Source organism: Neophocaena asiaeorientalis, unplaced genomic scaffold (assembly GCF_003031525.2).
Source record: "Neophocaena asiaeorientalis asiaeorientalis breed wild unplaced genomic scaffold, Neophocaena_asiaeorientalis_V1.1 scaffold171, whole genome shotgun sequence".
Lineage (NCBI taxonomy): Eukaryota > Metazoa > Chordata > Mammalia > Artiodactyla > Phocoenidae > Neophocaena > Neophocaena asiaeorientalis.
Genome location: NW_020174013.1, coordinates 11,054,899 through 11,082,452, shown reverse-complemented (window position 1 = coordinate 11,082,452; position 27,554 = coordinate 11,054,899). Strand labels below are relative to the sequence as shown.

Sequence of the window (27,554 nt, the reverse complement as noted above, 5' to 3'; positions counted from 1 at the left end):
AGGGGTCATCAGTTGAGCCTGACATCTCCCAACTGGACTGTGACAAGCCCCCTTGAGGGCAAGGACCATTCTGCTTCTCTGGCCTCCAATCAGAGTGCACATCCTGGGTGCTTAATAGCTGCAAATACAGTTGAGTTGAATTAAAGGGCCAGCTTCAGTTAATTATTCAGCTCCCCACTGTAACAAATAGCTTCATGGATTTAATGTACTCCAAGGACATAGATGGTCCCCAGAATAGGAACATTTGCATATAATAAAAGCCTGATTGTGCAGATGATGGTGATTGACAGATATGTCCTCATCGGCCCCGACACAGGACACTGCTGATTACACAGATTACACAGATGCAAACTCAGCACCTTTCCAGACTTCAGAGGGGCTTCCCTGACCTTCAGTGGTCTGTTGCCCATGCAGTGATACCACCAGTTGTCTGAGAGCCCATCAGGATCTTCAGTATCTCCCTTTCCATTCTCGTAGGGGGGAACAGGGCTCATTACTTTCTTAGTTCTCTGTTCCGTTATGGAGACTCTAGCTTAGGACCTGCCTGCCCACCAGGTACAAGTAACCTAAAAACCCAGCACATTCCTGAGTGCTCACTGGGAATGAGAAGAGGAAGTCAGTTTCCCAGAATCAGTTCCCAGGTCCACAATTCCTAGAGGACCAACTCTAGTGATTCCTGCAATGCTTCAACACAGTAACCCCTGGGTCCAGTCCACACCACCAGCACCCTAAATTAGGCGGGGTTGGGCATGTGTTCTATTTTAGATTCTAGACATTATTAGGTTACCTACACCTGCCAGAGAAGAATACAGGAGAGATGCATAGTTGATGCCTAAGTTAAGGGCTGGTACCAGCCACCCAGATGAACAAAATAGACATTTGCACAAAAGTTGTATTATTTCTGGACAGATATGAAGATAAACAGATCCTTCCTGAAGCAAAATCGTTGAGACTGAGAAGTCAGTGAAATTTGCCTTGGGTGTCTCCCACCTTCCCATCAGTGTCCAAGTCCTCCTTCCCACACTGCTCCTTCCTGGTTCTGGGTGCCTTCCTGAAGCTCCAAAAAAAAAAAAGGATTTGAACATAATTATACTTAACTGTCTCTTTTACATTACTCTGGTAACTGCCTCAGGTATTTGCATTTTAAAACCTTTTATTATAGAATGAAATGGTTTCTAGGTCTTCCCTGGAAGGGATTTTTAAGCAATATTAAGCAGGTAGAAAGATTTTTTTTTAAGAGCAAGGGAGTTTTTCTTGGTTTCCAAAATTACACTGCACTATATCAAAGGCTGGCTGGCCCTGAATGTCAATAATTGACTGTTAAGTTTGCTTTAGATGCATTAGGTGCTGGGAAGTTACTTCAGAAGGAACATCCTGGCCCTTTTCTCCCAGTCCTTCCCCCCTTACACTCCCATTCCTCTGCTAAAGAGAATACCCAACATTTACAAGCCTCTATGAATTCCTAAAATATTTTTTGCATATGTTATCTCATTCAATCCTCACAAGAGTCCTATGAGATATGGATTATAATTATCCTAATTAAAACAGTAATTCCACTTAATGCTTCTTCTAGAAACACTGTTTCTTTGGCTCAGTGATGCTACACTCTCCAGGTTTTCTTCCTTCTCCCTCCCCCACTATTTCTCCTCAGGGACCTTTGCTGGCTCCATTTCTCCCTGGCCCTTAAATGTTGGGGTTCCCTGGACTTTTGCTCCCCTCTAACCCTGGCCGTCGCAGTCATTCAGGAACTTAAATTACAGCATGTATGTCTAGATTCTCACAGCTACTGTCAGAGCGCAGCCCGCTCTCTGAGCTCCAGGCCTTTCAACACTTCTGCTCAAATATCTCACAAGTCCCTAAAACTCCATGTGTCTAAAACAGAATGCCTAATCTACCAAACACCCACCCAGCACCCACCATCACCACTGAAAAATCCACTCCTTGGACAGTGTTCACTGATTCCTCTGCCTCCAGCCCACAGTCCTTAGCCAAGTCCTGTTACTCTCCTAATGGTCTCTCACCTCCATTACCATCATCACCTCTCCACTTAGACTCCTACAGTGCTCCTGCAAATAGGCCCTCACATCCACTTTGTCCCTCTTTACCTCATTCTCCATAGTGCAAGCTGAGAAGTTTTTGTAAAATACAAATTTCACCAAGGCATACCTCCACTGGCAACAGTAGTAGTTGGCTTGACTTTTGTTGGGAACTTAAAGATATGGGTCCCCAACCTTAACGTGGCCTCTGAAACTCAGGGCAGTATGGTCTCTACCCAGGTCTCCAGACTTGTCTCATCCCACTGTCCCCTCACCATCAACATTCCTGCCCATCTAGCTTCCTTTTGTCTCCTTGGAATTTCAGGGGTCTTGGTACCTCAGGACCTTTGGACATCTGTTCTCTCACTTGGTTAACTTTTAATCATCTTTCAAATCTCAACTTAAAATGTTACTTCCCCAAGGAGGTCTTCCCGTTTAGAAAAGTCTAAATCCCCTTGGGATATGCTCTGATAGCACATAACCCTCATCACAATTGAAATGACTTATTCAATGTCTGTCTGCTTAGCTAGACTCTAAGTACCACAAGAGTGAATTTTTTTCAGCACCCTGTCCCCAATATCTAGCACAGTGTTTAACACACAATTAATACTCAAAAAAACGTTTATTGGCTTGAATTAAGTGACTTGCCTAAGCCAGGTTAGAATGTCAAAGTGAAAGCATGAACCCCAATCTTTCTGATCCCAGAGCCCATTTTCTCTTACCTTCTTCCTTTACTATGTATCCCTCTCCTCCCACCAGTTATTAGAGGCCCGGGAATGGTGGTCATGTGACCATCCCTTAGTGGAGGTAAATTTCAGTCCCTTGGTTCAGAATTTGCTATCCCAGTCCTGCAAGTATCCCAGGTAGGTGAGGACCAGGGAGCAGCTGCTCAGGGAACCCAATAGTGTGGTGAGACATGTGTTGGTTTTAAAATATGTCCACAAATTCTTTAACACTCTCCCTTTCAAGAAATGAAACGTAATTCCCTCCCCCTTGACTATGGACTAGATTTAGTGACTCACTTCAAACAAATAATTTTGGCAAAAGTGATCATCTATAACCTCTGAGACTAGATCATAAAAGACACTGCACCTTCTACTTTGCATTCTTTTGGATCACTCACCTGGGGAAGTCAGCTGCCACATCATGAGGTCACTCAGGTAGCCCTATGGAGAAGTCCATATGGTGAGAAATTAAGTCCTCCCACCAACAGCCAGCAAGGAACTGAATCCTTCTGCCAACTGAACTGTGTGACTGAGTCATCTTGGAATTAGATCTTCTAGCTCAGTCAAGCCTTTAGTTGACTTCAGTCATGGCTAATATCTTGACTACAACCTTATGAGACCCTCTGAACCACAACCACCAAGCTAAGCTGCTCCCAAATTCCCAACCCACAGAAACTGTAAGATAGTGTTTGTTATTTTCATCTGTCTCACTTGGGGATCACTTGTTATGCAGCAATAAATAACTAACACAGATTTTAAAAGAGAAATATGGTGGGATAAGAGCAAATAAGCAAACCATAGAGGCAGTTTTTGGGAATGAAAGAGAAGAACAGCTACTGTGTAGAAACCCTTTGTCTTGAGTGGATATAATTATGTTATGTTGCACCTTACAATGCTGAGGTAGGAGGTGAGGTACTAGAGCAGAAGGGAGTCTGAGAACCGTGCTGGGCAGCAAAATAGAAGTGGGCATCCAAACATGAGCCCCAGACAACCTGAGGCCAGTAACACAGGAAAGGAGAGGCAAAATGGTGGCAAATGTAGCATCTACAACCAAGCACTGAACCACAGAGGGATATCTAGAAGTGGGAGCCAGGACACCAAACTGCTTAGAATTAGTGACACACCTGAGGTCACAACAGAGACAGACAGGGTGTGGAAACAGAGAAATCTGCCATCTTCCTTCTACTCCAGCTTCTGAGTCCCCACACACTCCATATATAGACGTTTCTGCTCCTAAAGTACCTTGAAGTGGATGCTGTTGGGCCCCACCCCACGCGCTTTGCCAACTAAGTGTTGGCTGATAACACTCACAGCTGTCTGGTCTCTGGAAAATTGCCCTCAGCCAAATGCTTTGTACCCACACATCCCCCCCACCCCAGCCCTCAACCAATGACTAACTGTCATAGGGTTCAAAATGCCAGCGCCCTTGCTTTGAAATGAGACTAACTCTGGTGCAATTTATGCTCCAGACTCCTCCATGAGATCAGGCGTAACCTAGCATCCAGTTGAGACCACATTATTCCCTACCCTATCCTGCTTCCTTCACTCCTCTTTCCTGAGAATACTCCTACAATAAATCACTTGAATAAGAAGCAGGATTTGCTTCTAGGGAACCCAATCTATAACACACCTTAAAGGCATTTAGTAGTTTCTGATGTGTGTGTGTGTATACCCCTAAAATTCATATTGAAACCCTGATCCCCAATGTGAAAGTATTTGGAATTGGAGCCTTTGACAGGTAATTAGGTTCAATGAGGTCATGAGGGTAGGGCCCCCCATGATAGGAATAGTATCCTTATAAAAAGAGAAAGACCAGGGTCCCCTCTCTCTCTACCGTGTAGGATAGAGCAAAAAGGTGGACATCTGCAAACCAGGAAGAGAACTCTCATCAGACACCAAATCTGCCAGCACCTTGATCTTGAACTTCCCAGCCTCCAGACTGTGTGAAGTAAATGTTTGTCATTTAAGCCACCTAGTCTATGGTATTTTGTTACAGCAGCTTGAGCTAAGTGTGTGTGAGTGTGACTGTGGTGATGATGAAAGAATATATAAAATAAGGGAAAACTATAAAAATGTTCCTGCTTAAAGTGTCCATGAACCAACAGTGAGAAGACAAAACCTAGTCATTTGGTTAAATGATTTAAAAGAAATATAACTTAGTAATTAATCTAAATGTTTATTAAGTGTAATGAGTTTGTACTGTATTGACCAAGCAAAGCTAGAACAACTTTTTCCACAGTTTCTTCCCCTGATGGTTCCACATTAAAGTTTCCCAAAAGAAAATTTTAAACAAGATTTACAAGGCAGAAATGAAGCAGCGGTACTCTCTGAAAGTTGTTGTGGTTGGATGCAATGAGAAATATACAAGTGCTGATGTGTTCTAGATTAGTCTGGCTCTTCCGACCTCTAGCTCTTCCTACTAGCTGTTGGCCCCGCTGACTAACAATCCCAGGCTCACAATTAGATGCCAAGTCCATAACTTACCATAGATTTCTCCATCAGCTCTCTCCAGTCCCACTCCAGCAGCTGGATATGCCTGGCTTCCCAAGTTCCCTAGCATGCTGTAATTTGTCCAGTCATACCAATGTGTCAGGAGAGTTGATTAGTGATTTTCTCTCATCCTCCAACTCCCCATCTTGAATTCTACCTCCCCAAATTTTCCCATAATTGTGAAAGTTCTTATTCTTAGAATACATTCTTTATTCCATAATACTCGAGATGGTCTCCTTTCCTGATTGAGCCCTGATACCCTGATACACTCATACACTGATTATATTTAATTGCCATACTGCACAGTAAGTAGTATATATTTTCATTAAATGGGTGTCAGATCAATTTTGTCAATGTTGTTTCTCACTAGCAACAATACACTCTCTAAAGCTATGTTCAGTACTTAGAGTATGCTACTCACTTAGCACAGTCATCTGAAGAGAAATTTACAGAATGAAAGGGATCATTGAAAAAACATTGAGACATTGGTAATGGAGAGACAATGGAGGATTTTCATTTAGGAGAATGACACAGTTAGATTTTCAATTTCATTACACTGGAATGGTTGCAATGTGAAAATGAGTCGTAGGGAGGTTAAGAGTGGAAGTAGGGGACCGATTGGTAGGATATTGTAGTTGTTTAGGCAAGAGAGAATAGTAGGTATACTAAGATGGTGGTAGTAGAGTTGGAGTGAGGAATCTTTGTCTGCTGAACTAAGGCAATCTAGGGCAGGGATAATCATTTCAAAGGGAGCCAATGTATATTTGGCTCTGAACCACCATCATAGAATGTCTGGGACATGTAACCTCCCTTGTGGAAATCCCAAATGACTTATATGTTGTTTAACTTAATTTTTCTTGCTAGCACTACTTAATTTGTTGATTTAAGCCTCAAACTTTATCTTATATAATACTAATTATCTTAACTAGAGGTGGTTAACCTGACCCAGGACAGAAGGCAAAATTTACTAAAGTCCTTGCAAAAAGCTGCCATAATACTGTTATGAAAAACCTTTTCCCCAGTTCCTCATCAAATGAGGAACACCACATAACTCTTAATCATTCTACCAATACAACTTTTAAGGCAGAGATTTGCTTTGGACTTATGTCAACATCTTCAAATGAAGCTCTAAAGAGCTGTCTGGAACATTTTGCAACACTCTATTTTGACTATAAAGGAGTTTCGAGACCTTTTTAAGTTTCTGCAAACACCATTCTCATTTTATTATTTGAGTCAATGTGCCGGGGCAAACTCCTCTAGTAAAAAAAGTCCCTAGCAGATCCTCCAGAGCAGACCTTCCTACAGCAGGTGTCCATTTTTTGGAAAGATATTCATCACTCTGCCTCATCTTTACAATGTGTTCAGTATTGGTCTTTCCTGAGAAACATCTTACTCAGCATTTACTGCTTCTTCCCATTTCAGTGGTGGGAGAGGTACTTGCTGTATGAAAGAAGAAATCAATAATTTCTGGCACTTAATGTATAGTACACTCGAGAGGGAACTCAAGATTTAAAGGAATGAGACAAGTTGGGGTTAATAACTATGGAGTCAAAAGTGATTTCATCAGATGCCATTTGAATTTCTAATTCCACCTCTTCTCTTCTTCCCGGCTTCTCCATTCTCAGATGGCAGGGCTGAAAGAATCCCTTGTGCAATTCATCTTCTCAGACCTGTGAAACAATACTCAGAGGAAACACCACTCAGTCTCCTATTAAAATTCTATCCATTCAGAAAAGAGCATGGAGTTCAGGGGATAGCTTCGATATGGGTCTGAGCCTTTCTCCAACATTTCCAAACACTTCTATTGCTTTTGTGACACACTTTCTGTTTTAAACCCCTTTCTCCCTGCTCTTATTTAAGGTTGCTTCTGACCCTAAATTCACTGCCCCCCACCAAGACGATTCACTAAGAGATGCTCTTGGAAACTGCATGGTAGAATGGAATGATGGTGGGTTCTGGGGTTACACCTGGGTTTAAATCCCAGCTCTGCAGTTACTGGCTGTATAACTTTGGCCACATCACCTAGCCTCTGTGAACACCAGTTTCCTCATCTGGAAATGAAGTGAGTGAATCCTACTTCAGAGGGTCATTATCAGAATTAAAGAAAATATATGCAAAGAACTTACTCATATGCTTGGCACATGACATGTAATATATTAATAAATATACCAGAACCACATTAGTATATATTATTAATAATAATTAAGGCTCTTTGAATTACTTTTCTACTCTTCATAATAAAAATGTTAAAATGTTTTGAATCTTTACTATATAGACACATTTCTAAACTCTCTAATTTATTTAATCCTCTCAACAACTCCATAAGGTAGGTACTATTACTAACCCAATATTGCAGTTGAGGACACTGAGGCACAAAGCGGCTTTTAACTTACCTAAGGTCACATACTGGAAATTAATGGATCCAGGGTTCGAATACAGTCTGGCTCAAAACTGGCACCCTTTAGAGGCCATATAGGAATGCTGGCTCTAACAGTGTATTTAAGGATCCATAGATTCTTCATATTGTACTTTATATTTATTGAAGAATGAGGTGTTTAAATGAACCAAAAAAACCAGAAGAGTCACTCTCTACAGAAGTAAGCTCAATTTATTCTCAGCCATGAGGTTCAACCCCTCCTTGTCCCTGCTGGAGGAAGTTTTCAGCTACAGGTAATAGGATATTCCCCCAAGCTGGTCTCTAAAGGAGCATAATGGCTCACTTAACCACCAGACCAAAAGTAAGGCAAGCTGTCAAGTTGGTTGCTCCAGCTACTCAATGAGATCCTAAAAGACTCAGATTATTCCTACTTTTCTGGTGTGTTGTCTTCTGTCGGCTCCATCCTGAAGCCTGCTTGCCTTGTGGTCCTGTAGCAATTGGAACTGCATGATTCCTCATTCCTATGTAGTGGGCAGGGAAAGAGTTTCCAGTGCTCACCCATAAGCGTGAAGAAAGGCTTTCCTGAACACTACACCCCCCACATAGATTCTCCTCACATCTCAGTGGCCCACGTGGCATCCCACGCCCATTCCCAAACCAGTCACTGGAAATGGAGGTGGAATTACCCTTAAGCCAGTCAAGCCCACCCCTAGAACTTGGGGATGTGGTCATCTGCCCCAAGGCACATGGATGTGAGGGGAATAGGGAAACCTGAACAAAATCGAGGTTCTGCTAGGAAGAAGGAAGGAGGGGAATAGTGATGGACAACCAACATATCCACTACACACCCAAGGGTACATTACCTATTTCCAAGTATTTTCCTGTTTTTCTGGGCCCTGATTTTATCTTCCCTACACTAGGGATAATACTAATAGCTGCTTCTCATGGAGTGAGCTTACATGGTGATGGATATGGAAGAATTTTTAACAGTATACAAATAAAAGTTGTAGATATTGTTGCTGTGCTGCTGTTGTAGTTTGAGATTTACTCTTCAAACTATGTTGTACTGTTAGTAGCAGGGTCAGAAGAACAGAGACCATGTGTCTTTGGTGCCTGCCAACCTCCATTTCATTCATTCCCATATCCTAGAACTCACTCTCTCCCACCCCATGCTGCCCAAAGTAACCTCTTCCTGAGTATTCTACCCAGGCTCATCCTGACACCTAACATCTTGGATTCCCATATAACTTCCCGCCTTGCAACCATTCCACCATCAAATCTCATTTCCTAGTTGCTGTGAACTGGGCTCTAGTCTCACTTTGCCTTTCACTAATTTTGTGATTTGGAGCAAAACACTTCACCTCTCTGGACCACTTCCTTCTTCAGTGAAGTGAGATGCTTGGACTAATTAATCTCTAAGGCACCTTCAAGATTTAACTTTTATGATTCTATGAATTTCAGGCAGTGAGGCAAAGAGAAGTGAAGAATTTCAGGCAGGTGGAGGAAGGGATTTGGGGTCAAGAGATTTTAAGCAACAAGTAGCCAGTTAGCAAGGCTACTTTGATTTGGAAGTTCCAAAGACAGACAGACACAAACACTCACGTGTGCACACACGGACATGCACAAGCGTGCACACACACACACACAGAGTACCTGTTAGCAATCAATAGTGAACATTACAACAGGAATGAGGACATCTAATAAAACAGAGATGGACTCAACTACAAAGCACACCTGAAGGATGCAGGTGTAGGGAGTTGAGGCAATGAGACCACATCCTTAAACACATCCAATTTGGCAGAGCTAAGAATTCCACTGAGGGTGGAAAAATCATCACTGCTGTGGACATGGCTTTTATAGGCCTAGATGAGCCAAAATTCAAGGGGATCTCTGAAGGGATCATTCTGACCTTCCAAACATAGGAGCACATCTACTACTAGGTCTGACCTTGTTTTGCCTTTTTCCCTTCCTATTTCAGCCAGGCCTCAAAAGCAGAAAGGCCAAGATCCAACTAGAAAATCTGTTTCTGTTATATTCTCTTGGATGCTTAGGAGACCTCTCTTGGCAGGCTTTCTGGTGCTTTGTCCAAGCCTGGGACCTCTCTTCCGTGGCGTTTCCATCACCTTGTTCAGGGGAGAAGAAGCTCTAAGCATCACCATGCAGTGCCTAAGAGGCAGTTGCTCTCTTTCTTTTCTTTCAGTCCTTTCTTTCCTCCTTTGTCCCCCAAAGAGTCCAGACAACCTGCACATAGAAGAACACAGAATAATAATAATTATAATGATAATAATAATAGCAGGAACTACCGTTTTTGCCAGCTTACTATTGCTCAGGTATGAGACTAAGAACTTTATATATTATCTCAATAACTAATCAGGTAGGGATGGCAAATATTACTATAGTATAAAAACATTAAAAGGGATAAAATGAGTATTTCATATTGATAAAAATGAAATAAAAACAGTCCACCAAGAAGCTATACCAGCCATGAACTTTTACACACCTAACAATATAGTTCCAAAAATGTATAAAGCAAAAATGCTAGAATACAAGAATTGAGAGAACCATTATATATAAGTTGTTAATATACACTTCCCTCTGAAATAGATCAAATAGACAAAATTAAGTACGTGAAGAATTTATATGGCATAGTATAAAGCATAGTAACAAATTATATAGAACTTTGCACTCAACAGAGATTGCACATTGTTCTGAAACATATGTGGAAACAGTTACAATAATTGAACATGTATTAGATCCTAAAAAAAATCTTCACAAACTCTAAGAAGCAGTATTCACCCAAGCATATTCATTGATCAAAATGCAGTAGACTTAGAAATTAAGAGCAAAAGGATAGCAAAAATAAAAACCTACCTACTTGAAAAATTTAAACACCTTTATAATAGATTATTGGGTGTGTCAGTCAAGGTTTAATCAGAAAGACTGGTCCCCTGAGAAATATCTTGGTTTGACTTTATGCAGTTGTGGGGGCTGGTTAAACAGTCTCTGTAACGCTGCTGTCATTGTATCTAATACTGGAGCTTGAAGTCCTTAGGGCAGGCAGGCAGAGTGTAAAGAGGGAGGAGCAAGAACAGGCTGGAACCCACAAGCACAAGCTGGAGCGCATAAGGACAGTTCCTGGCTCTGACCTTAGTCACGCAGAAGTCTGGGCCCTTTGTCATGGAGCTAAACACACACACACACACACACACACACACACACACACACACACACACACTGAGTACATGTTAGCAATCAATAGTGAACATCACAACAGGAATGAGGACATCTAATGACACCTCCGAATGAGGAGTCAGAGAAGCTGAAGGAGGATCCAGGAGAAGATGGAGCAGTTCCAGTCTTGAGTACTGTCCCACACCAACAGGAAGAGCCAGCAGACAATGTATGTGAACTATACAATGACTATTACCTCATTTATACTCTCCAAATTGCCTGTGAGAATCTCTCTTGTGGTCCAACCTAACTGGAAATACACAAGAAGGGGAATTCTGGGAAATGTAGTTCAGCCTAGCAAAGCTGATACTTTACAAAGCCACCACAATCTATCCCTTGCCAACTTGGCACCCATGCATATCTCCATACTTAATTTCCAAATAAAGATAATAACAAAGTCATGCTTCTGCCTGACATAATACAACTATCCCCAGACAATGAGAAACATGCTAACCCAGGGGTCAGAAAACTTTTTTTTTAAAGCCAGATAGTAAATATTTTAGGTTTTGCAGGCCACATGGCTTTTGTTGTAACTATTCAATGTTAGCATTATAGCATGAAAGCAGCCACAAATATGTAACCAAACGAATGTGGCTGTGTTCCAATAAAACATTATTTACAAAAACAGATGGCCAGCCCTTGGGCTATAGTTTGCCAACCCCTGTGTTAATCCTTTCACCAAGGGAGAATAAAAAATCCTTTTTTGGATTTAAGTGATCTTTATTTTCCTCCTATTTAATTCACGCATCACCTTTTGATACCCTATAGCTTAAACATTGAGATATAATGTTAATTACACTTAGCACATCTTATATTAGATAAGGAGATAAGAGAGAAGGAAGAAAACAAAAATGTTTGGTTACTATATATGAAACATATCCATATCAAAATAAGGAAAAATAATCTAACTATTACAGAACTCTTTTCTGCAACTGATTGAGGTTTCTTGTCTGGTTACAAATCTTCTTCCTAAAGGGTTCAGGCCATTAGCAGTTCTACCTGAATTGGAGGTAGTTGTAGTTTTCCACTGACTTAGTAATCACAAAACACAGGTGTACTAAACGTTGTCCTAGAGGACCTCCTGAGTATCAGAAATACTCATTGTGTAATAGCAACTCAATTTCCGCTTAATATTCAAGCACAATCACCACAGCCAGTATATTAAATCCTTTCTTTGCCTGTTGATTCAATAGCCTTAGGAGCCCAAAGTGGCCAGGTAGCAGACTCTATATCCAATTCAACAGCATGGAACTAAGACTTCTAGAGCAACAGTGCCTGAAATTGCGGGGCTGGGAAACAAAAATTGTACTAGTGGATCACCAGGAATAATAATGAAAGCAACTATTTCCATTTTAACCCCCTTGATTTCTAGACTTGTAAATCCTGCTATGGGAAAAATAGCAATATAATGAATATCGATTTAGAGCATTTACCACAATCTGGAGGACGTTGTTTCAGACCCCCAAGGTGTTGCCACCTACCTGGTCCCATAACTGAGCCTTCACAAGGTGATTACATCATTCTATCATATATGTTGCATCAGAATTGCAGGTAAGACCAGTGAATTCCATGAGGATGAGCCCATTGCCTCACTTCATTTGTTATGAAGTGAGTTCCTTGGTCAAAAGTGATGCTGTATAGAATACCATGTTTTTGGATAAAGTATTTGGCCAGTTCACAAATAGAAGTTTTGGTAGAAGCATTGCAAGCAGACAAGCAAAAAAGACACATCCATATCCAATAAAGACAAAGTGCTATCCCTTCCATGATGGAAGCTGACCAATGTAATCAACCTGCCATGAGGTAACTGGCTGATTCCACCAGGTAATAGTGCCATGTTGTGGATTCAGTGTTAGTCTCTACTATTGGCAGATTGGGCATTCAACAACGGCTATATCCAAATAGGCCCTAAATAGTGAAAGTTCCTGTTGCTGATCCCAGCATAACCTCCATCCTGATTCCATGGCCACTGGTTCATGAACCCTCTGGGCAGCAACAGAAGGGACTAGAGGGGAAAGCTGACTGACATCCACAGAACAGGTCATTCTGTTCGCCTGATTATTAAAGTCCTCCTTAGTGAGTGTTCACATGGGACACAAATATCTTTATATTTTGTGCCCATCTGGAGAAGCTTATCCACATACCTCTTCCCCAGGCTTCCATCTCACTGATTTTCCGGTTGTGTTCCTTCCAAATCCCCGACCATCTAGCCGAATCATTAGCCCCAGCCCATGAATTGCTGTAGAATCACTTGTATGGCCATCTATCATTCTAGGCAAAATGGGTAACTATATGCTCTGTTCAAAGTCCTGCCCACAGGAGGAATTTCCCTTCACCACTGTCTTTCAGAGCAGTCCCAAAGTAGGGTTGCAGTGTTCTACCTATCCACTTTTAGGTGGTTTCTGCACATCATGAAGAATTACCTGTAAACAAACTTCAAGTATTTTTATCCTCAGTCAACTAATCATAGGGAAGCCATAGATGTTGTTGAAAGAAAGAAGGAACTGTACCTAGAAAGGGGTCATGGACATCTGGGCTACTTCATTGTGCAACTTATTTGTGCCTTCAGGGCCTGCTTAAGTCCAATATCATAGATATCTCTTCCTTTTGATGAGGGAGTGTTGCTGTGCGTGCCCAACTTTATGGTTTTGTGGGTCAGACATGCCCAGTCCATGATGCGCATCTCAGGTCGTATGGTAATTTGGTAGCTCATGGTCAAGCATTTGGTCTCTACTAAGGCCCAGTAACAAGCCGAAAGTTGTTTCTCAAAAGGGGAAAGTATGGCTTTGCTAAAAACTTGTAAGTGTTTGTACTGTGATTCACCTATAGGATGGGGCCTACCAAAGGCTCCAAACAGCTTCCCTATGTACCACTGATACTTCAAGTACTATCATATCTTCTGAGTCATATGGCCCAATTAGCAGAACAGCTTGCATAGCAGCTTAACCTGTTGCAGAGCCTACTCTTATTCTGGGATTCACTTAAAACAGGAAGCTTTTCAGGTCACTCAGTAAATGGGTCAGAGTAGCATGCCCAAATGAGATATATGTTGCCTCTGAAATCCAAAGAGGCCCAGTAGGCATTGTGCCGCTTTCTTAATGGTGGGAGGAGACAGATGCAGCAACTTGCCCTTCACCTTAGAAGAGAAATGTCTTCATATCTCAGATAATTGGACACCTAGAATTTTTCACTAAAGTGGCAGGTGCTTGAATTTCTGTGGGATTTATCTCCCACCCTCTGGCACACAAATGCCTTTTCAATATGTCTAGAATAGTTGCTACTTTTTGCTCTGACTCTGCCAGTTTCTGGATGTGTCTATTCTAATTATACATTCTAGAACTGGAAAAATAACCACAAAGTGGGTTTGGGTACACACTAGGCCCACTGTAAGATGGGCCTGAGCCATGTATTAGATATACATTGCTGCCTAACAAATCATTTCAAAACTTAGAAGCTGAAAACAACAAACACTTATTATCTCACAGTTCCTACTGGTTAGGAATCTGGGTGCGGCTTAGCTGGATGCCTCTAGTGCAAGGTCTCTCAAGAGACTGCAGCCAAGCTGTTGCCTGGGGCTGCAGTCATCTCAAGACTTGATTGGGCATGAAGGACCCATTCCCAAGATCACTCGCCTGGTTGTTAGCAGGCTTCAGTTTCTCTGTGTTGTTGCACTGAGGGCCTCAGTTCCTCACCATGCTACATGGGCATGTCCATAGAGTTGCTTACAATATGGCAGAATGCTTCCCGCAGTGCAAGTGATCTGAGAGAAAGAGAGGGAAAGACAGAAAGAGAATGAACCAAAGACAAAAGCCGTAGTCATTTTATACCCTAATGTAGGAAATGTTATCCCATTATTTCTTCCATATTCTATTCATTAGAAACAAGTCACTAGGTCCAACCCATACGCAAGTGGGAGGGATTACACAAGGGTGTGAATACCAGGAAACGGGGATCATTGGGGACCACGTTAGAGGCTGCCAACCACATTAGATTATTGAAATAAAAATGAAAATAAATGTCACAGAGCAACTAAGCCCTTGAGCCACAACTACTGAGCCCACGCACTGCAACTACTAAAGCCCACGCACCTAGAGTCCATGCTCTGCAACAAGAGAAACCACCACAATGAGAAGCCCTAGCACCGCAACAAAGAGTAGCCCCTGCTCACTAGAGAAAGCCCATGCACAGCAATGAAGACCCAATGCAGCCAAAATAATAAATAAAAAATTTTAAATAAATAAATAAAAATAATTTTAAAAAGACAAAAAACCAAAAATGACAATTGATTTAGAAATAAACATTAAAAGATCAAATAGCAAAATTCCTCAGGTCTTCACACAACACATCTCATTTTACAGATTGGAAATTCAAGGCATAGAATGGTTAAAAATATGTGCCCAAGATAATTTAGTTAGTGACAAAACTGACACTCAAATCTCAGTCTAATTCCAAAGGCTCATTCTGACTCTAACATCTCCTACCTAAAGTCCTTTAATGAGGTCATTTATTCCAGATAGCTCTGTTCTTCTGTTCCTTCTCGTCTCTTTCTCCCTACTTTTTTCTCTACTTCTCTTCCATCAAAGAAAAAGATTATTCAGGGAATGGCATATTTACCTTATTGGACCTACTAAGACAACCTCAAATGTGAGGTCATATTTTTTACAGAGAAGTGACCACTTTAAACAATAATCCATGGCCTATCACACTGAACTGTCTCTTTCCCTCTGATGATTTTACATCGTTCCTGTACATTTTGACTTCTGAGCAGGAGCTGGTGATTTTGATACCACAATTTCAGCACACTTGTTCCTTAGCAACAACAGCTGAGTTGTCTTTGCAGGTACCTCAAATTTCAGAGCTGCTCAGAACTTCCCCTCTAAAAGGGCCAGAGTCAATCTCAGAACAATGAATCCAGAGTTTAAAATATAACTTGAGTGGTATAAGCATACACTCCCATCCCCTCCCACTCCTCCCACTTCCCTTTCCCTCCTTCCTGGAGGCCCAACCAGGGAGATTTCAGCAATAATTTCTGTAGTTCGGGAAAATGCCAAGGTCACACTAGGGAGTACCGGGCTGCCCAGAGGACAGTTTCATTTCCCACTGCTTACCTACAAATAAGAAACAACTTGCATGTTTAGAATGATCATTTTCTGTATGTAGCTGAAATAAATCTCAGACCACAAATTAAAGGTTGAAAGAAATAAACTTTATTGTTTAATAGCCAAACAATTTATTTTATGAGCCTCATTCCACATAGAAGTAGAAACCTAGTACATCAATTCAGGAATCCATCTTTAGAGTTGACTTGAGGTGCAGGGTGGGTGGGGGGAGGATGAGTGGGGAAGACAGGGGATGGGGACTCTGGCCTTTAGTTGTCATCTGTCTATACCTGTATCTATTGAGATGTCTATCATTCAGTTGGTCTCTAATCTTAAAGCCATTCCCAGTCCCTTGTGTCTGACTGCAGGCTCCTCCAGGCTGGCTCTATCTCAGGTACCTCTGTGCTCCTCTCCGAGGTACAGAAACATTCAGCTGTACTTCTATCCCATCTGGTAAGGAGAATCCTACAAGTCTTGTGACCTCCTTGGAAGAAAGATACAGCCTTCCTCTTCTTCTAAATCCCTATACCTGTCTGATGAAGGTTCCACTTCCTTCACTGCCCCCCAAAATTGGCCCTGGGGTTGGGAGGCAAGCCACAGAACCCCTGCTCAGGGACAAATAATGTCTCGCTTCCTCTCAGACACAACTTCTTCTTCCTCCTCCAGTTCTGTAGACTAACCCAGGTAGAAAGGAGGTGAGGGGGACAAACTGGCTTTGAGTAACCAAATATTATTCTAAGTCCTTTTGTCTTCTTCCTCGACATAAGTCGTTTTTTTGTTTGTTTGTTTGTTTGTTTTTTGCAGTACATGGGCCTCTCACTGTTGTAGCCTCTCCCGTTGCGGAGCACAGGCTCCGGACACGCAAGCTCAGTGGCCATGGCTCATGGGCCCAGCCGCTCCACGGCATGTGGGATCTTCCTGGACTGGGTCACGAACCCGTGGCCCCTGCATCGGTAGGTGGACTCTCAACCACTGCGCCACCAGGGAAGCTTTTTTTTTTTTTTTGCTGCATTTGGGTCTTTGTTGCTGCGTACGGGCTTTTCTCTAGTTGCAGCGAGCAGGGGCTACTTTCCCTTGCGGCACGCGGGCTTCTCATTGCAGTGGCTTCTCTCATTGCGGAGCACAGGCTCTAGGTGTGGGGCTTCAGTAGTTGTGGCACACGGACTCAGTAGTTGTGGCTTATGGGCTCTAGAGCGCAGGCTCAGTAGTGGTGCACAGGCTTAGTTGCTCCGCAGCATGTGGGATCTTCCCGGACTAGGACTCGAACCCGTGTCCCGTGCATTGGCAGGCAGATTCCATAGTCCTTTATTTTCTTTCACATCCACCCAAAGCAGGAAACTCTACTGAATGTCCTAAGTGTCCTTGGACACTTAAAAAAAGTATGAGACACAGTCCCTTTCCTTAAGAGTGGTTGTTATGGGGGCTTCCCTTGTGGTGCAGTGGTTGAGAGGTCGCCTGCAGATGCAGGAGACACAGGTTCGTGCCCCGGTCCGGGAAGATCCCACGTGCCACGGAGCTGCTAGGCCCGTGAGCCATGGCCATTGAGCCTGCGCGTCCGGAGCCTGTGCTCCGCAACGGGAGAGGCCACAACAGTGAGAGGCCCGCGTACCGCAAAAAAAAAAAAAAAAAGAGTGGTTGTTATGGGTTGAATTGTGTCCCCCAAGAAGATATGTTGAAATCCTAACTCCTAGCACTTCAGAATGTGACTTTATTTGGAAACAGGATTATCGCAAAAGCAATTAGTTAAGAATAGTTTGTACTGGGACTTCCCTGGTGGCTCAGTGGTTAAGAATCCGCCTGCCAATGCAGGGGACATGGATTCAAGCCCTGGTCCCAGAAGATCCCACATGCCACAGGGCAACTAAGCCAGTGCGCCACAACTACTGAGCCTGCGTGCCACAACTACTGAAGCCTGCGCACCTAGAGCCTGTGCTCTGCAGCAAGAGAAACCACTGCAATGAGAAGTCCGTGCACTGCAACAAAGTAGCCCCTGCTCACCGTAGCTAAAGAAAGCCCACGTGCAGCAACAAAGACCCAACGCAGACAAAAATAATTAAAAATAAGAAAAGAATAGGTCATACTGGTGTCCTTATAAGAAGAGAAGAGATACAGAGAGCGAGACACATGGAAGAAAATTAGCACGTGACAACAAAGACAGATATTGGAGTGATGCATCTATAAGCCAAGAAATAGCCAGGATTGCCAGCAAACACCAGAAGCTAAAAGAGGCAAGAAGGGATCTCCTCTACAGATTTCATAAGAAAATATGACCTTATATTTGAGGATGTCTCATAATTGCTTCTATAAGGTAAATATGCCAGTCCCTGAATAGCCTTTCCTCATTTGATGAAACAACATGGAGCATAGCCCTGTCAAGCACCTTGATTTTGAACCTAGCCTCCAGAACTATGAGAAAATAAATGTCCATTGTTAAATCACCCAGTTTGTCGTACTTTGTAACAGCAGCCCTGGGAAATGAGTACAGTAGTCAATTAAAGTTTCAAAAACTCAGATATCACAAAGCAGTTATAGAATAATGCAGTGTTAAACTGTGTGGCACTAAGGAGATTTGCAAAAGGAGTCCTCAGGGGCCACCAGGTTAATTCATTCACAACGTTAACACAAAGAGGTTTACCTCTCATTGGCCTTTTCCGTCCCATGCTTCAAGATATCACAAGAGAAAGCCTCCAGCTAAAGGTCAGTCTTCCTGGAGGAAGAGACTCTTCTTTTGAACACAAATGCCATAGGCTCCAAAGATAAACAGGACAAGTCCTCACATCTAGGAAAGTTATGCTTGCTATGACTGTCAGCTCCAGGATGGAACCAACAATGTGGCTCTGAGCTTCCCCCAACCAGAGCCTCAACCAACAGGAGAATTCTGTCTTATTAGACCTGTTTTGAATCTTCATTTCTTTGCCTGAAATCTTGCTGATTGGATAATAACAGTGGATCCTACACAGCCTGCCTGATTTGATTCTGCCAAGTCCTCCTCTACTCTTAGGACCTCTTTGACATGGGCCACTAAATTAGGTGTCTCTATTGGGGCTTCAATACCCACCAGTTATATAACAAATAAATTCTCTTTTCCATAGTCACAGGATTGACCATTACACATTTTTCTGTTTTCAGGGAAGGAAGTAAGAAATGGGGAAGGACATTGGTCTCAAAGGGCAGTGTGGTAAGGGCAGAATGAAAACCCAAATTGTGGACTTAGAAAAGGACTAAGGAAATGAAAACTGGTTGGGCTTGCTTGTCTCTTCACTTTCCCCTATCTCCCACATCCAAGTAATCAGCAGATTTTATCCATTTTATGTCCAAAATATATCTCAGATCTATTCTTTCAAATTTCAATAACCACTACTTCTTCAGACCAGAAAACCATCATCTCTGTCCTACACAACTGCTAAAACCTCTTAATTGAGCTCTCTTTTTCCAATCTTATTCTCATTTAATACAAAGCAAGTACAATAATCTTAAATTATGAATAAAATCATTTCTTCTGGTTAAAATCCTTCAGCTTTCATTTTCAGCCAAGACGGAATAACAGAGACTAGATCTGTCCTCCTTCCCTAAGCAATTAGAAAAATGGACAAATTTATTTATCTATATATATATACATAAAACTATTTTTCAGACAGGTAAGAACAGCTAGAGTCTGTGGCTTTCTTGCTTGGGTCCATTCCCATCCTACCACCCCCAGGTTAGTTACTGAGAATGGTAGCTTTAAAAATGTAAGGCTAGTTGTAAAAACCAGCAGCTTTGCTACTTGCATGAACTTACTGCCTAGAGGTAGTTTCTAGTCCACATCACTGGGAAGGGTTAACCAGACCGATCTCATGAGTTGCAGAGACAGAGATCTAGATAGAGGAGTTTAGGGTGGCTAGAATCTGTGGAGCAGAGTACTGGAGAAGAGTGAAAATTACAAAGATAGAGATAGAGATGGACATGGCAAGGGAGATGGAGATGGGGGGCAGAGAAAGAGAGAGAGGGAGAGGGAGAGATTCGAAAGTCTAGAGGGATCCCATCAAGTCTCTGGCTGAGTACTGATCTGTACATGTGTAACAGGAATCTACCCTAGGCCAGGGAAGGAGCCACCTGAATGGAATAGGCAAAACGATTCACAGATCTGCGGATAGTTTCTGTTCCTACTAGCCAGAGTAGAAAGACCTCATATCATAATTCATGGGGCATTAGGTAGATTCCCTTTTTTAAGTCTTAATAGTAGCGCTGAATTAGCTCTAGATTAAAGGCTACTCTGGACCTGCTCTAATAAAGCTTAAAAGCAAGCCCCAAAATAAGCCAAATGATCCCAGGTAACTTAACTGTACCTCAGAACAAAATCCATTATTAGTTAAAGAAATAGAACAAAATCCAGCAAAACAATATAAAATTTACAATGTCTGGCATCCAATAAAAAATTACCAAGTGTGCAGATAGGACCTCTAGTTATGACAGAATGAAGAGGTATGTGAATCCTCTCTTCAAAAAATTATAAACTGGATAAAATTGTCAAAAATAACCATTTCAGGGCCCTGGAGAATGACCAAAAGCACACACCACATTGAGAAGCAATTATTAATTTTTTTTAAATTGAAACTTCAGGTAAGAACAGCAAGAGTCTGTGGCCTTATTGCGTGGGTCCATTCGCCTTGTCCTGCCCCCAGGTTAGTTACTGAGATTGATAGTGTTTTTTTTTTTTTTTTTTTGAGATTGATAGTTTTTAAAAGGTTAAGCTAGTTGTAAAAACAAGCAGCTTTGCTGCCAAGGGGCAAGACTAGACTTGGGGCAGGAAGCAAAAAGCCATGACAACCTTGTCAGTTAAAAAAGAAAAATTGGTAGAAAATAAACAGGTAAAACTCACAACTTTGCTAGTCTGAGTTTGTGATCACAGCTGGGGCAAGCAGCCAGACCAGGTAGAAATTTAACAAGGAGATCTTGAAAATAACAGAGCCATAGAAGAGCTAGATTAGCTCTTCATCTGTCCCTGGCTGACTGGAAAACTACATGTGTGCCAGGGGAAACTCAAGAGAGCTCAGTGGAAAGTAAAATCATAGGCATAGTTGAGAACTAGCTAAACTTTGTTTTGTTTTGTTTTGGTGTGTATTTTTTAAATTAATTTTTATTGGAGTATAGTTGATTTACAATGTTGTATTATTTTCTTGCTGTACGGCAAACTGAATCAGTCATACATATACATATATCCACTCTTTTTGAGATTTCCTTCCCATTTAGGTCACCACAGAGCATTGAGTAGAGTTCCCTGTGCTCTACAGTGGGTTCTCATTAGTTACCTATTTTATACACAGTAGTGTATTTATGTCAATCCCAATCTCCCAGTTCATCCCACCTGCCTTTCCCCACTTGGTAACCATAAGGTTGTTCTCTACACCTGTGACTCTATTTCTGCTTTGCAAATAAGTTCATCTCTACCATTTTTCTAGATTCCACATATAAGCAATATTATACAATATTTATTTTTCTCTTTCTGACTTACTTCACTCTGTATGACAGTCCCTAGGTCCATCCACATCTCTGCAAATGGCACTATTTCATTCCTTTTTATGACTGAATAATATTCCATTGTATGTATGTACCACATCTTCTTTATCCATTCCTCTGTCAATGGATATTTAGGTTGTTTCCATGTCCTGGCTATTGTAAATAGTGCTGCAACGAACATCAGGGTGCATGCATCCTTTCAAATTATGGTTTTCCATGGATATATGCCTAGGAGTGGGATTGCTGGGTTATGTGGTAGCTCTATTTTTAGTTTTTTAAGGAACATCCATACTATTCTCCACAGTGGCTGTACCAATTTACATTCCCACCAACAGTGTAGGAGAACTAGCTAAACTTTGAATGAACTCACTCCTCAATCTACACATAGATAGTCCAGCAGAGAGGCGGGTTAAAGCCCAAGGTGTTAAAGCAAAATCTCTGCTCAAATTATTGGCTGATGACTAGGCTATGCTGACACAGGGATGACCTCTAGTTAAGCTAGGATAAAAAATAAAAACAAGAATAAGAATCTGGGCAGCAACATTAGCAGTAGCCTGCAACCCCTGGGGGTGAAAGATTCCACCATTTAAATTCAGACAAATTTTTTAAAAATCAGGGGAAAAAAACTGGACTACAGACTTGCTACCATGTATTACTGAAAATGCCTGACTGTCAACCAAAAGTTATGAGAAATGCCAAGAAACAGTGAAGTGTGATTTATATTCAGGAAAAAGTCAGTAATAGAAACTCTCAATGAGCCCAGATGTTGGATTGAGCAGACAAGACTTCAAAGCAGTTATTATAAATATATTCAAATAATTAAAGAAACTATGGTCAAAGAATTAAAAGAAAATATTAACATAGCTAATAAACAAGGAATTTCAATAAAGAAATGGAAACCATATAAAAGACCCAAATGGAAATTCTGGAGTTGAAAAGTATGAAAACTAAAATGAAATGTGCGGCCTTAATGGGCTCAGCATCAGATACGAGTTGGCAAAAGAGCAAATCAGTGAACTGGATGATAGATTATTAGAAATGTTCCAATCTGAATAATAGAGGAAAAAAGAATGAAGAAAAATAAAAATATAGAGAGCTTCAAAGACCTGTGGGACAGCATCAAGCATACCCACTAGCCATAATATAGGAGCACCAGAAGGTGAGAAGACAAAGAGTTAGAAAAAACACTTGAAGAAATAATAGCTAAATATTCTCCAAATTTGAATGCAAACATTAATCTTCAAATCCAAGAAATTCAACAAACCCCAAGTGTGAGAAACTTAAAGAAATCCACTCCTAGACACATCACAGTCAAAAAGTTGAAAGCCAAAAAAAAGGAAATTCTTGAAATCAGTAAGAGAAAAATTACTCATACAAGGGAACAAAAATATGAATAATAGCTGATTTTGCATCAGAAATAATAGAGGCCAGAAAGCAGCAGAGTGACATATTCAAAATGCTGCAAGAAAAACCTTTTAATCAAGAATTCTATTTTTTTTAACATCTTTATTGAGGTATAATTGCTTTACATTGTTGTGTTAGTTGCTGCTGTATAACAAAGTGAATTAGCTATACGTATACCTGTATCCCCTTGCATCTCCCTACCACCCTCCCTATCCCACCCTCTAGGTGGTCACAAAGCACCGAGCTGATCTCCCTGTGCTATGCGGCTGCTTCCCACTAGCTATCTATTTTACATTTGATAGTGTATATGTCAATGCCACTCTATCACTTCCTCTGAGCTTACCCTTCCCCCTCCCCATGTCCTCAAGTCCATTCTCTACGTCTATATCAATGAAAACTAAAAATAAGGACATTTCCAATGATCAACAATTCAGAGAATGTGTTACTAGTCAAACTGTCATACAAGAAATACTAAAGGAAGTCCTTCAGGCTGAAAGGAAATAATACCAGATAGTAAATCAAGTCCATAGGGAGAAATGAGCACAGAAATGATAAATATGTGGGTAAATAAAACAGATAAATAAGTATAATATTTAAGAAATATATATTTATAAATATATAAAATATAGCTCATGAATATATTTTCTCTTTTCTTCTCTTAATTTGTTTTAAAACATGATTGTATAAAATAGTAATTATAACTCTATATTATTGGGTTTATAACACATACATTAAAATATATGACAATGAGGAATACACAAATAATTAGTATGTGTCCTTTATTTTGTTCTATAAATAGTGCAAAGGATGCAGAAAAAATATATATGACAATGATATAGGAAGGAGATGGAAATGGAGTTATATTGGAGGAAAGTTGATATAATTTCCTGGAATTAAGTTAGTATTAACCTGAAGTAGATTGTGATGATTAAGATGTACACTATAATCCCTAGAGCAACAACAACAGCAACAACAAAAAGCTTTAAAAATAGTGTTAAAAAAATCAAAAGAGAAATGAAAGTGGTATACCAAAATGTTTGTTTGACACAAAAAATACAATAAAGGTACACAGGAACAAAAAAGCCATGAGCTATATTGAAGGCAGATATGTAAATCCAACCATGTCAAATAGTATGTTAAATGTGAATAGACTAAATGCTCCAGTCCAAAAGCAGAGAGTGTCAGACTCAGAGAAAAAGCAACAATATGTAGTCTAAAAGAAACAGTTTAGATTCCAAGACACAAATGAATTGCACATAAAAGGATAGTGTGATTGTTAATTTTATGTGTCAACTTGGCTGGACCATAGTGTCCAGATTTTTGGCTGAACGTTATTCTGGATATTCCTGTGAAGGTGTTTGTGGATGAGATTGACATTTAAATTGAAGGACTTTGAGTTAAGCAGATTAATTTCCATAATGTAAGTGAGCCTTACCCAAATAAGTTGAAGGTCTTAATGGAACAAAGACTGACCTCCCCTGAGCAAGAAGGAATTCTGCCAGTAGATGGATCAAACTGCAACTCCCCTGGGTCTCCAGCCTGCCAGCCTATTCTGCAGATTTTAGACTTACCATGTAAGCCAGCTTTTTAAAGATAATCCTTCTCTCTCTCTGTCTCTCTGTCTCTCTCTACCTGAGGACTCATGTCTATCTTCAATTCTGGAAATTTTTCAACCATTATCACTTCACATATTTGCACCTCTCTTTTTTCTATTTTCTGTCTCTGCAGTCCCTACTAGATATATGGTACAACCTCTTATTTCAACCTCCATGTCTTCTAATTTCCCTTTTGATTTTTCTGTTTTTCCTCTCTGTGTCATGCATTCTGTATGATTTCTTTACATTTATCTTCTAATTCTGTAAGTTTCTCTTCAGCTAATCTAAACTGCTATTTAATCTGGTTTTCTCAATGTTTTCTCGATATTTTGACTCCTAGAATATCTGTATGTTCCAATTATTTATTGCTACATAACAAATTATCTCAAAACTTAGCATCTTAAAACAACCTTTTATTTTGCTCATGATTTTGTGGATTAGGAATTCAGATAGGGATCAGTTAGAGGTTCTGGCTTAGGGTCTCTTAGGAAATTGCATTCAGACAGTGGTTAGAGCTAGAAGAGCAGAGGGCTGGAGAAGTTGTGGATAGCCAGATAGCTCTCTTTCTTTATGTTGTCTCAGGACCTCTGCATATAGTCATTTTGTATAGGCCTGACAATTCCTGGGCAGTTGAACTCCTTACATGGCAGCTCAGGACTAAGCACAAATGATCCTGTCAACACAGCAAAAACTGCCTCACATTTCTGATGTAGCCTCAAGAAGTCACACAGCACCACCTATACCACATTCTATTAGTTACAAGTGAGTCACAATCATATCCCTCAAGGAAAGGGACATAGACCCCATCTCTCGATGGAAGGAGTATAAAAGACACATTGTAAGAGAAAAGCATGTGGGATGGGAAATATTGTTGAGGCATCTATGGGCAATGATTTTGGAAAATACAAGCTACTATACTACATGGTTTTCTTTCAAATCCTTCTTTTTAAAAAAAATATGTCCTGTTCTTACCTTACAAATTCTATTCCTTCCTCTCTTTTTTTGAACATTTGAAAGCATACTTAAAGTCTCTTTTGCATTGTGTCCTGGATTGTGGATAAGACCCCATCAAGCTTTTCCATGGCTGCATCTGCTGGGGGTTCTATGGGATTCACTGATTTCACATAAATATTTAATTTAAATTCTTGGCACAGGGCTTCTCTATGATGAGGTTATTGTGAGAATTTGAGCCTCCATAGGCAGCACAGGATAAGGATCTTTATTTCTCTTAGCTGACTCTTTTGACATTCATGGTCAAAAGTGGGAGCCTCGGGACTTCCCTGGTGGCTCAGTGGTTAAGAATCTGCCTGCCAATGCAGAGGACACAGGTTCAATCCCTGGTCCCGAAAGATCCCACGTGCCGTGGAGCAACTAAGCCCATGAGCCACAACTACTGAAGCCACGTGTCCAGAGCCCATGCTCCACAACAAGAGAAGCCACCACAATGAGAAGCCCGTGCACCATATCGAAGAGTAGCCCTCACTCGCTGCAACTACAGAAAGCCCACGCACAACAACAAAGACCCAACGCAGCCAAAAATAAAAATAAATAAATTTATAAAAAAATTAAAAAGGGAGCCAGGCCCATTCTCTGTGAGGAGCCCAGCTACAACTTACGCAATGCACAGGAGACCTAAAGACTGGACCGCCACCCTTTCCACCTGTTAAAATCCATACTCTAAGGTGCTGGGATTGCTCATAAAACATAAGTAGCACTGACCTCTGTGGATTCTCCCTTAATTTCTGACACCTGGAAATTTCTATTTCTTACAAGTTCAGCTATGGACTCAAAAAAAATGTTTTTCATATCTAGAAATTTTATGTGTTAGGAGTGGAAAGAGGATTTCCCATGTTTTCTTGGTCCTCTTCTTGACCAAAAGTCAACTGTGTTTCTAAGTATAGAGCTTTAGATTGCTGAATGCTTGCATTTAATGAACAAATAAGCTCTTCTTTATGGTTCCCCTAACTTCATTGTAGGAGAAAATAAGAGAATGGGGTTTTTGTGCAAAGGAATAAAGGTGTGGGTGTGTATTTGAGGGAAACCTATAAGGGAATGGACAAGTTCAGAGCTTGCTAGATTCAGGTCACAGATGTTAAGGACCCATTCTATTTATTTATTTATCTATCTATTTAAAAATTTTATTGAAGTATAGTGGATTTACAATATTGTTACTAGTTTCAGGTATACTACAAAGTGATTCAGATATAGATAGATAGATAGATAGATAGATAGATAGATAGATAGATAGATAGATAGATATGGATAGATTCTTTTTCAGGTTCTTTTCCATTATAGGTTATTACATGATACTGAATATAATTCCCTGTGCTATAAGGACACATTCTTGAAGAGTTGTTCCAACGTGAGTCTGCTGCCTGGAAAGTACCCAGTAAGAGTTCACAGGATTCTAGTGATAGTCACTATTCAATGACCTTTTTATCCCCATCAATTGACGATCCAGTCTTCAGATGGAGGGTTCTGTATTCTCAGAACCCTTGACCACCAGCTTTCTAACTGAGAAGTGAGGAGTAGCAGCACCTTGCCCTGCTGTGATTCTATCCAGGCCACAGTGTTTGCCAGCCCAAGGAGAATGCTTCAGAAAACTGAAGTGAACATTCTGGAAAACCACTAAGCTTTGGAAAAGCGTTCTCTTACTTTTTCTTCATGGAGGAACAAAGCATAATAGAGCATCAAAAACAAAGGCAGATGGAGGGTTCACCCATGAATGTCTCAAGTGCAGAGATTTTAGGCACATGTGAGGTATGAGGTAGTAAGAATCCTAAGGAAACTCAATCTAATCTAGCAGAGCCTGTTCCCAGGGAGGTGGGGGAAATGGGATTTTAATAAAGTTAGTCTTCAGTTTATTTTCTCCCCTCTCCTCCTCCTCTTGCCACTTACTGAAAAGGAATCCTTTTTAGGACTTCCCTGGTGGTGCAGTGATTAAGAATCTACCTGCCATTGTAGAGGACACTGGTTCGAGCCCTGGTCTGGGAAGATCCCACATGCCACGGAGCAACTAAGCCCGTGCGCCACAATTTGAAGCCCACGCCTAGAGCCTGTGCTCCACAACAAGAGAAGCCACTGCAATGAGCAGCCCG

The 27,554-nt window shown here is 41.0% G+C and overlaps 2 long non-coding RNA genes across 2 annotated transcripts in view; both read right to left on the bottom strand.

Annotated features, from left to right (window-relative positions):
- Positions 1-920: 920 nt before the first annotated feature.
- Positions 921-5,402, bottom strand: LOC112405156 (uncharacterized). Its single transcript, XR_003004278.1, has 3 exons — positions 5,246-5,402; positions 3,160-3,202; positions 921-1,057 (listed from the first exon to the last, which is right to left on the bottom strand). It is a non-coding gene; the product is annotated as an uncharacterized LOC112405156 (long non-coding RNA).
- Positions 5,403-7,858: 2,456 nt separating this feature from the next.
- Positions 7,859-27,554, bottom strand: part of LOC112405214 (uncharacterized) — a 40,125-nt gene continuing 20,429 nt past the window's right edge. The window contains exon 3 of the long non-coding RNA XR_003004289.1: positions 7,859-9,869. This is a non-coding gene — a long non-coding RNA (uncharacterized LOC112405214). The remainder of the gene's footprint in view (positions 9,870-27,554) is intronic.